The following is a 12601-nucleotide window of genomic DNA, read 5'->3' on the forward strand; positions in this document are numbered from 1 at the left end:
CACTGCTGTTTTTTTGTTTGTTTGTTGTATTATTATTATTTATTTAGCTATTGGTTGCATAGTTAGTTAGTTGTGTAAGTGTTATTTGGGTTTGGCTGTGACAAATCATCTACTAATTGGAAGGTTGGAGGTTCGAACCCTGGCTGCTCTAGTCTGTCTGCCAAATCATTCTTAGGCAAGATACTGATGTGTTCATCAGCGTGTGATTATTAGATAGAAAGCACTTAGATGTTAGTTTGTTTCACAGAACACACACAGATAGATAGATAGATAGATAGATAGATAGATAGATAGATAGATAGATAGATAGATAGATAGATAGATAGATAGATAGATAGATATGTCCCTCGTCCTATGGTGAGCAGAGATGGGCAGTACTTGTAACGCGTTACTGTAATCTGATTACTTTTTTCAGGTAACGAGTAAAGTAAGGGATTACTATTGCAAAAACGGTAATTCGATTACCGTTACTTTCCCGTAGGAACGCTGCGTTACTGCGTTACTAAAACCGTGATTTTTTTTGTGAGAATGTCTCATGACAGTGACGTAAGCGAGTGCGACGTTCGTGACAACAGCTGTGTGCAGATCAACAGTGCATCATATATCGAGTGCGGGAGAGAGTATGAGCGTGCAGCGTTTAAAGCGTGGAAGTACTGACCTTACTTTGAGTTTGATTCCATAAAAAGTGACAAAAACATTAGTGTCCGTTGTGCGTGGGAAGAAAACTTATTTTTAAAGCGAAAAAAACCCCCTAAACTTCCAAGCAAGCACCGAGTGCGCTATGACGTAATGGGAAACTCACAGAGAAACTCGTGGATTCTTCCACTGACGCTGTGGCACACCTGCACCAGGGTAAACCTCCGCCTACCCCCACTCCTGCTTTACAGGTGAAAATAGAGCAACAGGACCGCTAGTCTTTGATGTTATTTATTTTCTGCTGTGTTTTACTTGCATCTATTTGAAAGAGTGAGTTTAAACACACAAAAAAAAATATTTTATGTGCTGGAATTTGCAGAAAATAAGTTTAAATGTTAAACAAATTTCTTCCAGTCAGAGAATGTTGCATATAATTAAATTTTTGCTTGATGCATAAAGTTAAAAGGTTAAAACTAATAAAACAAGTTTTAAAAAGAGATTTTTCCATTTTGTATGATGGATTATGTAGAAAAAGTAGAATTGGGCTGAAAGATCTATCGCTTTATCACCTCTTCAGGTTGTAAATCGTGTTTTTAAAAAGTAACTAAGTAACTAATTACTTTCGAAAATAAGTAATCAGTAAAGTAACGGGATTACTTTTTGGGGGGAGTAATCGGTAATTAGTTACTGATTACTTTTTTCAAGTAACTTGACCAACACTGATGGCGAGTACCTGGATACAGACGGAAAAAATAGTGGTGGCTGACCAATCGGACATAGTGGTGGTAGACAAACAGAAGAAGACGGCCGTAGTGACATCTGTAGCGGTTTGAAATGACAGCAACATCAGGAAGAAGGAACACGAGAAGCTCGAGAAATACCAAGGGCTCAGAGAAGAGCTCGAGAAGATGTGGAGGATGAAGGCAACGGTGGTCCCAGTGGTAATCGGAGTACTAGGTGCAGTGACTCCCAAGCTAGGCGAGTGTCTCCAGCGGATCCCGGGATCAACATCTGAGCTCTCTGTCCAGAAGAGCGCAGTCCTAGGAACAGCTAAGATAGTGTGCAGGACCCTCAAGCTTCCAGGCTTCGAGAGAGAAAGAAAAAAAGAGACAGACTAGTTTCAATACAACTTGATGTCATCCTGGCTGTTTCTCCTGGAAAAAAGCAATGACTGTTTTCACGGGCTGTGATTGTGATAATTTAATGTGAAGCCAATTTTACATAATACTCTGTAGTTTGGTGCCGATATCTGCGCTTCTGCTGACCAGCGACGCTGACGGTAAGTAGAAAATGCTGCCTGTCCTTGCTTTTTGTGCTGATGTAACTGCAGATCAAGGTGTTTACGCAGTGGCAAAAAAAGCTATATTCTAGTACATTAAGTTCAAGAGACTATGGTCATTTTAGAAATCCAAAACGCTGCATACTGACTAGGGATGCACCGATACCACTTTTTTGGAAACGAGTACGAGTACGAGTACTTGCATTTCAGTACTCGCCGATACCGAGTACTTAATAAAAACATGATTTAAATTTGCAGGTAACAGCTTTAGTCCTATAATTTAACAAAAAACAAACAAACAAGGGACTAGTTTGGAATTAAGAACATTTATTTAAAATGAAAAGCATGTTGTATGCAACATATTACAGAATAAATAATTATAAAAAAACAAAATTTAATTTTAAATTTGTTCGCCTGTTTCTCTGTTTAGAAGTCTCACTAGCACAGTCACAGCTGGGATGACATCAGAGGCTAGTGCGTCGTAGCTGCTCACTTTTTTAGTTAGTTCCTCAAAGGGGGCGAGGATGGCAACAGTCGTCTCCATAAGAGCCCATTGTTGAGCGGTGAGATAGTCAGGGAGTTCGTGCACTCGCTTTTGCTGAGGGACTGGAGCATGTAATACGTGCTGTTCCAGCGCGTCTGTACGTCCTGCTGCAGTCTCTTTATTGGCTGGTTGAGCTGTCCCTGAATGTCCTCGAGGCGGGAGTAGGCTAAGGCGGAATGTTTAAAATGCCCAACTATTTTCCGTCCCAGTGCTATAGCATCAGCTATGCTCCTCTGTGCTAATAAGCGTGGGTAAATAAGCGTGGGTAAACTCTTTGTACTCGTTGTTGTGTTGGGATTTTAGGTGCTTGATTAAATTGCTTGTGTTAAATGCGCTACCTTTAGAGCCTCCTCTGGACAATTTTGCTGAGAACAATTTGCAGTCCGACTTTGTTTTCGCGTCTTTGTTCACTTTGAAATAGTTCCACACAGCTGATATGTCTCGCCTCGCTTTCTCCCCACTCTGAGCTGCAGCCGGGGCGGGCACTCGGGGCCTGGGGGCAGGCACTCGGCGCCTGTGATTAACCCCTTACATGCCGCTCAAACATAGACAGGTCTCAGACCGTGGTATTGGTCCTCGGTATCGGGGGACTTTTAACGAGTACGAGTACTTTAGAAAATGTGGTATCGAGGCCGATACCCGATACCGGCATCGGTATCGGTGCATCCCTAATACTGACAATCAAGGAAGGTCATAGATTGTCCTTTGAATCCACATACATGATTTCAAATGAGATATAAAAGCCATTTATAATCGAAATCCTGATAAGATACTACTACAAAACAGAGGTTTACTAAATACAAACACTCCATAGTTTCCCATTAAGCCTAATATGTGGTTTGAAAAAACTGCTGTTTCATGCTGAGCGTTCTGGGAAAATCAGTCAGTGCAAAGCTGTAGATCGAGGAACACCATTTGCACGCGAGACTGTGGCAAATCTCTTTATATATTTTCAACATGAGGAGATGGTGATGATTTTTATTTATTTATTTATTTTGTATGTCTTTGTTATAGTTTATTATCAGCTTGTTACAGTTTCTGTTTAGTTCGGTTTCTGGTATGGTTCTAATAAGACAGACACTATATCTACAGGTGAGTGTAATTAATATTTGATCCGTGTTGAATTTTTTAATTTCCTCATTTACGAAGAAATGGGTACTCTCTAATTTTTATTGTAGTTTCATTTTATTGGAGAGAGACTGAATGCCATCCAAAAAATCTAGAAAAACATTAGATAAAAGTTATAAATCGATTGGCATGTTATTGAGTGAGAAAGGTATTTGATCCCCTACAATCTAGAAGCAATTCTGACCCCAACAGACAGGCTGTTTTAGTGAAGCTCAATCGTTTTATACATTTTATAGCCAATCAATCAAATTTAGTTTTAGCAGATACATGAGATTTTGCTTTGCCAGTGGTGCCATTACCAAAATTTTAATCTTTTTCATTTTAAGTGAACTGGTTCTCCTAGAACTAAGTGTATCTTTGAAATCATCCAAGATAATAGAGGTGTATTTTTGCTTCTGGGTCATTCCAACTCAAATCAACAAATTTCTAGAACCACCTTTGTTGAATGGCATAAACATATCAAACACTTTAAGATATAGATTTTTCAAAAACGGTCTCTTGACACACTTTCAGGCCATTTTCGCACGCTTAAATCTGACACAATGTTTTGAACCTAAATGTCTCAAAAAAATCTCAAAGCGAAAGATAAAAATCACCAAATTTTCACTCACCTTTTCTTAATGATGATGATTTAAAAAAAGACATTATAACATGATACATTATACTTAAGACATATTTTATCATTTATTGTTGCATTCATATCTCAGCTAATAGTAATAGTGTTTCATGCTCTTTACAGCTCTCCAGATGATCGGTGGAAGTGTAACAGCAGTTCAAAGAGGCACCACTATCTTACTGTGTCATGTCACTGATACCGATGATGACCTGACACAGATTTCCTGGTAGAGGAAGACGAGAGAAAAACCTCGCAATGACAATTTCCTAACTGTCCTACCCAGAGAGGGTCCACAATTTGTCAATGGAGAAGATGCTCGATTTAAATCCAGTTATCCAATGTTACCCTGAAGGATGAAGGCAGCTACACGTGCATCTTCACCTTTTTTCCCAGTGGAAATCAGAAAACTGAGATACCTCTGAACTTGCTTGGTATAAAAACTTTTTTTCATTTTTTATTTAAAATATTCTAAATGTTTGTGTGTGAGACAGAGACAGAGTTACTTTCACCATCCTTTCACCATGCATGTTGATTTATTTTATTGCTGTAACTCTCCTAGTGCCTCCTTTCACAAACATCAAGGACAATCTTCCCACTTTGGGCACAGAAGAAGTTTTATTTGCTACCTGCACGGCTGCTGGATCGAAGCCTACTGCAGAGGTGAGGTGGCTCACTGGTGCTTTGGGAGACAAAGTGAGGACAACAACAAACTCCACACAGTATGACAACGATACAACTACCACAGTCAGCTCTCTGTTTGGCGTTCCTACGAGAGAGATTAACGGTCACCAGGTCCAGTGTGTCATCAGCGGTGACTCCCTATCTAAAGAAGAAGCCCTGCCCTTCACCATACAGGTCTACTGTGAGTATCAGCTGCTCATGTAGTTTATTATTTGTCTTCTTTTTCGTCTGTCGATTTTAAATATTTCATTATTTTAATCATTAAATCAAATATGAAAAAGATACACGGACACACTAAGAATTAAAATCAGCAGCAATAGTTAGCAATAAATGTTTAATGAAGAGTTTTTCGTTTTAGCCTCCATGTTTAGCATGACAGACATTTGGTAAGGGAGAAAATCTGGATGAAACTATTTCTCTTTAATCCAGGCGGTGATGTGCTCCTTCATTTGCTGACAAGTGACAATACATTATCTGCAATGCTTGTGTGCAATATATACATTATATATTGATACATGAATTAAGTTGTTCAAAACACTTAGTTGTTTGTGGTCTGGGGAATTGTGCTTGTAATAGCTCCTTTTTGTCAAAACCGACTAAATAGAAACATGAGATAAATTTAACAGTTTCAACTGCAAAGAGCATTACTGTTGGAGTTATTTTTGGATTCTTGAAAGCAGCGTGGAATTAGCGATGCCCATTGAGGTCAACATACCCAGAAAACCCAGATAAGCTTTGTTCAGCTGAGCTAAAGTGTCAGTAAGAGTATTTCTTGATATTCAGTCATTTCTCAGAGGAATGCAGTCCAAGGTAATCCAACAATCCAGGGTAAGCGTAGTGAAATAGAAGCACCACTCAACTATGATTTGAGTAACACAGCCTATCTTGCAGACTAGAATGTTTCTAATCTGGATCTATTTATTCATTTTTGACCTTCTACTTCCAACATGACTAAACACCACGTCAAGACGTAAAGGCTGTTTCAAATTAATTTATCAAGCTTCAAAATTACTTCATTGGGCTTCATTCATCTCCCTCAGTCATAAGATCCATGGTGTGCACAGAGAATAGCAGATGAGGAAAAGGTTTGTGGGTGATCTGGTGACAACCTTGAAAGCATATGAAAGAATCGCTCCCTGAAACTAAATGAAAAGTAACTAAAACAGTGGCTTTGACAAGATTCAGGCAAATTTGAAACATTATAGTGATATGATTTAATATTTTCCAACTTCAGGATTAACACGTGTGTTTCTTTGTCTTTTCTCAGTTTCTCCCACAGAAGTGAACATTAAGAAGATTTCCGAGGACTCGTTTGAGTGTGTGACAGAAGCCAACCCGAATGCAAAATTTACCTGGAGCAGATAAAATAGTTTGAATAATCATTTCAGTTGAAATATTTATTTCAGTACAGTAAAAAAAAAAAAAAGTCATAGGAGAGAAAGAGAGGTATTGGATTGAGCACTGTATAACATGAAACACATGGATGATAGTGAAGAGGAGGAGGTTGGCGGGCAGTGTGAAGAAAATCATTGGGAGAAAGTTGGGAAGGGGCAGGAAGAGGGACAGGGCTAGTGAAAGGAAAAGGAAAAAGAGAAGTGAGGGTAGTTCAGAAGGATCTGATAGTGAAGGTAAAGGGGAGAGGTGGTTTGAGGTTTGAGGAGGAGGGAATAAAGAGAATGGATCTACTTAAGTTGCCAAGAGTGCTTAGAGCACAAGTGGGAGAAATTAAGTATGCTAAGTTACTCAGAGATGGTAATCTACTGATTGGCTGTAATTTGGAAGTGAAACTGATGGGGTGTGTATAGTTAAAGTGAAAAATACTGCAAGGGTTGGGGAAAAGGGAGTCAATGGAAGTAAAGGAGTCATTGTGGGAGTACAGGTAACTGTAAGTATGCAGGACCTGGTGGAGAACTTAAAGTTAAGAAATGGTGAGGCTAAAGGGGTAAGGGGAATGACCAAGGAGCGTTTGTAAGATTCGGTGTGAGGGAATTTGTACCCAAGCCACTGAGATGTTTTAATTGCCACAAATTTAGACATATTGCCAAGGTGTATAAAAGGAAGAGAAGGTGTGCTCAGTTTTCTGCAGACCATGAGTATGGGAAGTGTGGCGTGGGAGTTAAGCCATAATGTTGTAGTTGCGGTGGAGAACATAGTGTTGCTTTTTGGGGGTGTGAAGTGATGAAACAACTCTTTGTTCCAAAGAGGAGAGTTGTGGAAAAAGTTGTGCAAAAAGAAACATACAGTATGTAGAAGCATGTAAAAAAGAAAGAAAGAGAGGCTGGACAAGGTTATGGAGATGGTAGAAAGGAAAATGGAGGAAGAGAAGAAGAAGATGGTGACATTCATCGCGGGGGTAATAAATGCAACGTCAGATGTAAAGTCAAAAACAGCGAGGATTCAGATTATTGTTAAAGCAGCATGTCATAGTTTAGACATGAAGAATATCAGATGGGAGGATATTAGAGGCGAGCTTAGTTGTCAGGTGAACCAGGAGGTGTGGTGGTTAACTTTTCTTGTAACCATCTTAATCTTGCAGTCGAAATCAAGGAGTCTTTTAACAAATGGTCACGATTTTAAGCAGTTTCTTTATGATCAAATAGAAAAGCCTGAAATAATCTGTGTTCAGGAAACATGATTAAAACCTTGTTTGGACTTTAGGTATGATAGGGAAGAGGGGAATGGAGGGGGGTGTCTGACATTGATTAAGGAAGGGATACCATATAGGAAAATTGGAAGGAAGGGGGAGTTCGAGTACGTTGGGGTTGAGGTATGGTTGGGAAGGAAGGTGATGAGGATTATTAATTTCTACAATCCTTGTAAAAAGCTGGAAACAAGTAAGCTGGAAGAAATGGTTATGAAAGGAGATATTATATGGTGTGGAGATTTTAATGCATATCACTTGCTGTGGGGGAGTGAAGCAATAATTATGCCAGTAAAGAAACCTGGGAAGGACCATAGTGATCCTGGGAATTATAGGTCCATTGCTCTGACTTCTAATGTGAGTAAAGTGATGAAAAGGATGGTGAATGAGAGGTAGGTTCACTCCTTAGAGTCAAGCAATATGTTAGCATTGTACCAAAGTGGCTTTCGTAGGGGAAGAGGAGTTATGGATCTGGTTTTATGTCTGAAGGATGAAATTAGGAATGCACAGATTAATAAAGAAGTGGTGGTGGCTGTGTTCTATGACTTAGAAAAGGCATATGATATGCTCTGGAGAGAGGGTTTGATGATTAAATTGTTTGGTTTAGGAATAGGAGGACGAAAGTTTAACTGGATAAAGGATTTCTTTTGTGGGAGAACAGTTAAGCTAGGGACACATGTGTCAGAGCCATGCAAAACAGAAAATGGAACCCCGCAGAGAAGTGTCGTAAGTCCAACATTGTTTTCGGTTATGATTAATGATATTTTTAAAGAGATATCTGATAGTTTTGGTAAATGACTTCTCGCTGATGATGGAGTGACTTGGGTAAGGGGGAGGAATGTTGACCATCTAGTTATGAAAAATTCAAGAGGGGATAGATAAGTGGGGAATGGAGTGGGGTTTAAAATTTCTGTTGAGAAAACTAAAGTCATGTTTTTCACAAATAGAAAAATAGGGTAAAGATATACAGTTGTTCTTGTATGGGGAAGGGTTAGAAAGGGTGGAGAGCTTTTGTTTTTTTGGGAGTAGTTTTTGATAGGAAGTTAACTTGAAAAACTAGAGAGCACATTGTGGAGAAAAGTAAAAAGGTTCTTAATATCATGAGGTGTTTAGCAGGGTTGTCATAGGGTGCCAATTTTGATGCACTTAAAAGTATCTGTGTCATATTAATTCGATCAAGGATTGATTATGGATGTGTGGTGTATGGGGCAGCGGCTAAAACTTGGTTAAAGAAGCTGGACGTTATCCAAGCTCATGTGTTGTGGATTTGTTAAGGGGCGGATGAAACAACGCCAGTATGTGCTCTTCAGGTGGAAGCAGTAGAAAAGCCACTGCATATTAGAAGGCAGCAGTTAATGGTTAACTATTGGGTTCTTTGAAAGGTCCCAATGAGAATCATCCTGTAAAGAAGGTGTTGGAACATTGTGGAGAAAGAGGGAAGGAGTTCAATAATAGTATTGGATGGGTTGGGGATGATCGAGCAAGAGCATTTAAGGTATATGACAAATAATTCAGCCAGACAGTGGTATGGCCTTTAAGGCCCACTTGGACATGGGATTGTCCAAGTAGATAGAACATATGTGGATATCAAAAGTCACAACAGATCTTTGTCAAGAATTTTACAGTAAATTCGAGGGCAAGTACAGTGGCTATGTGCAGGTGTACAAAGATGGATTGAAAGATCCAGAAAGTGAAGCAACTGGTAGTTCCAGAATTAAATATCAAGTTTGGGAAAAGAACATAAACTTTCTGAGTATATATGCAGTAGAGCTATATGCGATATTGATGGCATTAGAATGGGTGGAAGACAGCAGAATTGCAAAAGTAATAATATGCAGTGATTCATTGTCAGCTGTGTTAAGGATTGAAAATGTGAATACAAGTAATGATCAGAACATTCTGTATGAAGTTACGTTTGCTCACCACAGAGTGTGTGAACAGGGCAAAAGTGTAGTAATAACGTTGATGCCAGTTATAAAGGCGATATGGTTAATGAAAGAGCGGATAAGATGGCTAAAGTTATTAAAAGAGTAGACGTAGATGTTCAGATACCATTATCTAAATCTGAAGGAAAGTGTATAGTTTGGAAAGAAAGTAAGAAGTTATGGAAAATGGAATGATGAAACTAGAGGGAGACAATTTTACTGGGTACAAAATACAGTAGAAGTAAAAAGAAATAAAGGAATGAATAGGCAGGAGGAGATTGTTATATGAGTAGAATAAAAACAGGGCATTGTTGCCTGAATGGTCTTTTAAGGATGGGGAAACAATTGAGGGGTTATGTAAATTGGTGTGGTGTTATGGAAACTGTTGAACATGTTTTTATTAAGTGCAGGAGATATGGTAACTATAGGAGAATGATGAGGGTAGAAATGGGAAATACGGGGGAATTCAAATTTGAAAAGGCGGTTGATTGGTTAGGATGTCAAGAAAGGAAAGGAGTGGTTCTTTAGTTTCTGAGAAATACATGATTATTTAAGAGGATTTAAAGAGTTGGATGTGATATAAGTAAACGCGAGGGGGTGGCAGTAATGCAACTTCTATGGATGCAAGCTGCCGTTAAAATGGTAGAAGAAGAAGAAGAAGATCGTGCAGGAAATGAATGGTGATTCGAGCATATTGACCAGATTGAAACCAAATGCAAAAAAGTTATTAATGTTATGAGGTGTGTAGCTGGGAAGGATTGGGGAGCAAGCTCTTCTGCGTTGAAAAGACTTGAAAAGGTCTAACTGAAGAATTTGTTTCATATTTAATACTCTTAAGTTATGAACTTATATAGAAGACTGTAAACATGTGAGTTACCTGGGCTATGCAAAGTAGGTTGAAATTAAAGAATACATCGTCTTGGTGTGCGTAAGCAAATGGTTAGCTCAAAAAGCTAATAACTGAAGCTCTTTCATATTTTTCCAGATCTGGCCAGCTTTTGCCACAGCCTGGTGTCAAAGCAGATGGTGCAAAGCTACAACTGCTGAGTCTGACCTCTGATCTAAATGGCCTCTATCAGTGTGAAGCATCTAACAGATATGGAAAAAAATATGGTCAGCTCTATGTGCATGTGGCATCAGGTGAGGTCAGCTTAGATTTAGCTGTGCAGTGAATTTGTTTCTGATTTTTAGATTTGACCTTTTGAGGACGTTGTGTCTTTCTGATATGCTATTTGATCTTTTAAGCTTAAAGAAGTGGTTGTGTCACGCCAGCTCCACCATTTGAAACTCAGAGCAGGTCCCAGCTTGTGATAGGTTCATTTCACAGTCATATCAACTTATCTCATTTACTTTCATGCTTCAGAACTTGTCAGTACAACAAAGTTGTTATATATGAGAGAGAGAGAGACAGAGACAGAGACAGAGAGAGACAGAGACAGAGACAGACTGGGGTCTACTACACCAGGCAAGACTCCACAAGAGGGGGGAAGGGGAGTGTTCGCCAAGGGCACCAAACAGGCTAGGACCGCTTCTGTCTACTACCATCTGTCCTTCTGCAATTCTCTTCTCAACGCCGTACCTACTAAACACTTCAACATGTGTTCCCTTCACCTACATGAATACCCACTGTCTCCCCCACTTCTGCCTTACCTTCTCTCTCACTCCAACACACCTTTCACCTTCCCACTTTCTTTGTTTTTCACAGTAGTAGCACAATTACCACCGGCAAAAAGCACCAGAGGCATTTATTTGGCTCCAACCAAGCTGGTCTGTGAATTGTGTTCTTTGTGGTCTGCTATGTTTGGTTTGTGTTGGGTACATGTTGTTTGAAAAGTGCCTGAATCACCTAAATGTGAATTATAAAACTAAATAGTGCAAAAATGAGAATGAATAATATGTTAATGTTAATAATATTCTTCATTATTTTGTCTCTGTAGCAGCATCCGCTGCTGCTTGGGCGTTATTTGGTGTTTTGCTTTCCTTGAATGTTGTTGGGGATGCAGTATGGTACTTTTATAAACTTCAAAGGTACGTCAAACATTAACTTGCACGTAACTAATATGCAGAATTATATGTTATTCCTCTGATGTCAAAGCATATGCAGTTATTCAAATTGAAAACTCTTCAGTTCAAAAATTTTGAAAAAATATGTTTTATTTTTTATGCAGTCTTTATTTTGAGGCGCTCCAAATTCTTTCAGCAATTTTCTCAAAAGCTGTTTGGACTGTTTCTGGGTTATTTCTTCATAAATTTAACAGGTAGAAAGTATGGAGAGGAATCTACGTGTGGCATTTGCAATCTGAAAGTTGTTTGGAAGTTGCAGATGTTGTCAAAGAAACTCTAAGAAGTTGATACATTCTGTAAAAACAAAGTGCACTACTTAGCTAAGTACAATAGACTTGACTTCATCCAGGAAGGAGAAATAAAAGGGATATTCATAAGCAATATTCTATGTACAGATCAAACAAAATTTTCCAGCATCAAAATTATGTTTAAAAAAACTGAATGTATAAAACATTTGGAATAGCTCAACATTTAATTCTACTAACAAAATTCAATTTCATATACTGGGGTCAGTGTTTCTACATGATCATGGCCAACATGATAATCAGTTATTTTGATTTATTTTGAGATAATAATCATTCATGACAATTATTCATTGATTTTATTAACAAAAAATGTTATTGTACTGTTACATAATTGTGAATAACTTGTGAAGGCCTAACTGTACATACTGTGTCATTCTTTTATATTTTATTTTTTTGAACAGCAAATTATGAGCAACAAGAACATGGACAACAACAACAACAAGAACAACAGCAGGTCCTCTTTTGTTTCACTCAAAGTTAAATATGTCTCAAAATATTCTTGTACTAATTTATTTATTTAATGTAAAACTGTCTGTTATGAAAATACTGAAGATATATTTATTTTTACAAAAACTTTTAAAAACATTGCTCTTAAATAAAATAAGCAGCTCAGGAATAAAACTGATCTTTTTCATTGTGTGTTGAATACTAAATTATTTTATATAAAACATCTTTAAAGATTTGAAATTAAATGTAAATTTAAACAAATCTTCTGAATTGTCTGCCTCAGCAATCTGACAGCTGTGGAAGAAAAGAATAAACGGCTCCACCGACAGACCTGA

General features: G+C 38.3%; 1 pseudogene; it reads left to right on the forward strand.

Annotated features, from left to right (window-relative positions):
* The first annotated feature begins 340 nt into the window (after positions 1–340).
* Positions 341–12601, forward strand: LOC113007572 (nectin-4-like; annotated as a pseudogene).

The sequence above is a fragment of the Astatotilapia calliptera genome, chromosome 16, assembly GCF_900246225.1.
Source record: "Astatotilapia calliptera chromosome 16, fAstCal1.2, whole genome shotgun sequence".
Taxonomy (NCBI): domain Eukaryota; kingdom Metazoa; phylum Chordata; class Actinopteri; order Cichliformes; family Cichlidae; genus Astatotilapia; species Astatotilapia calliptera.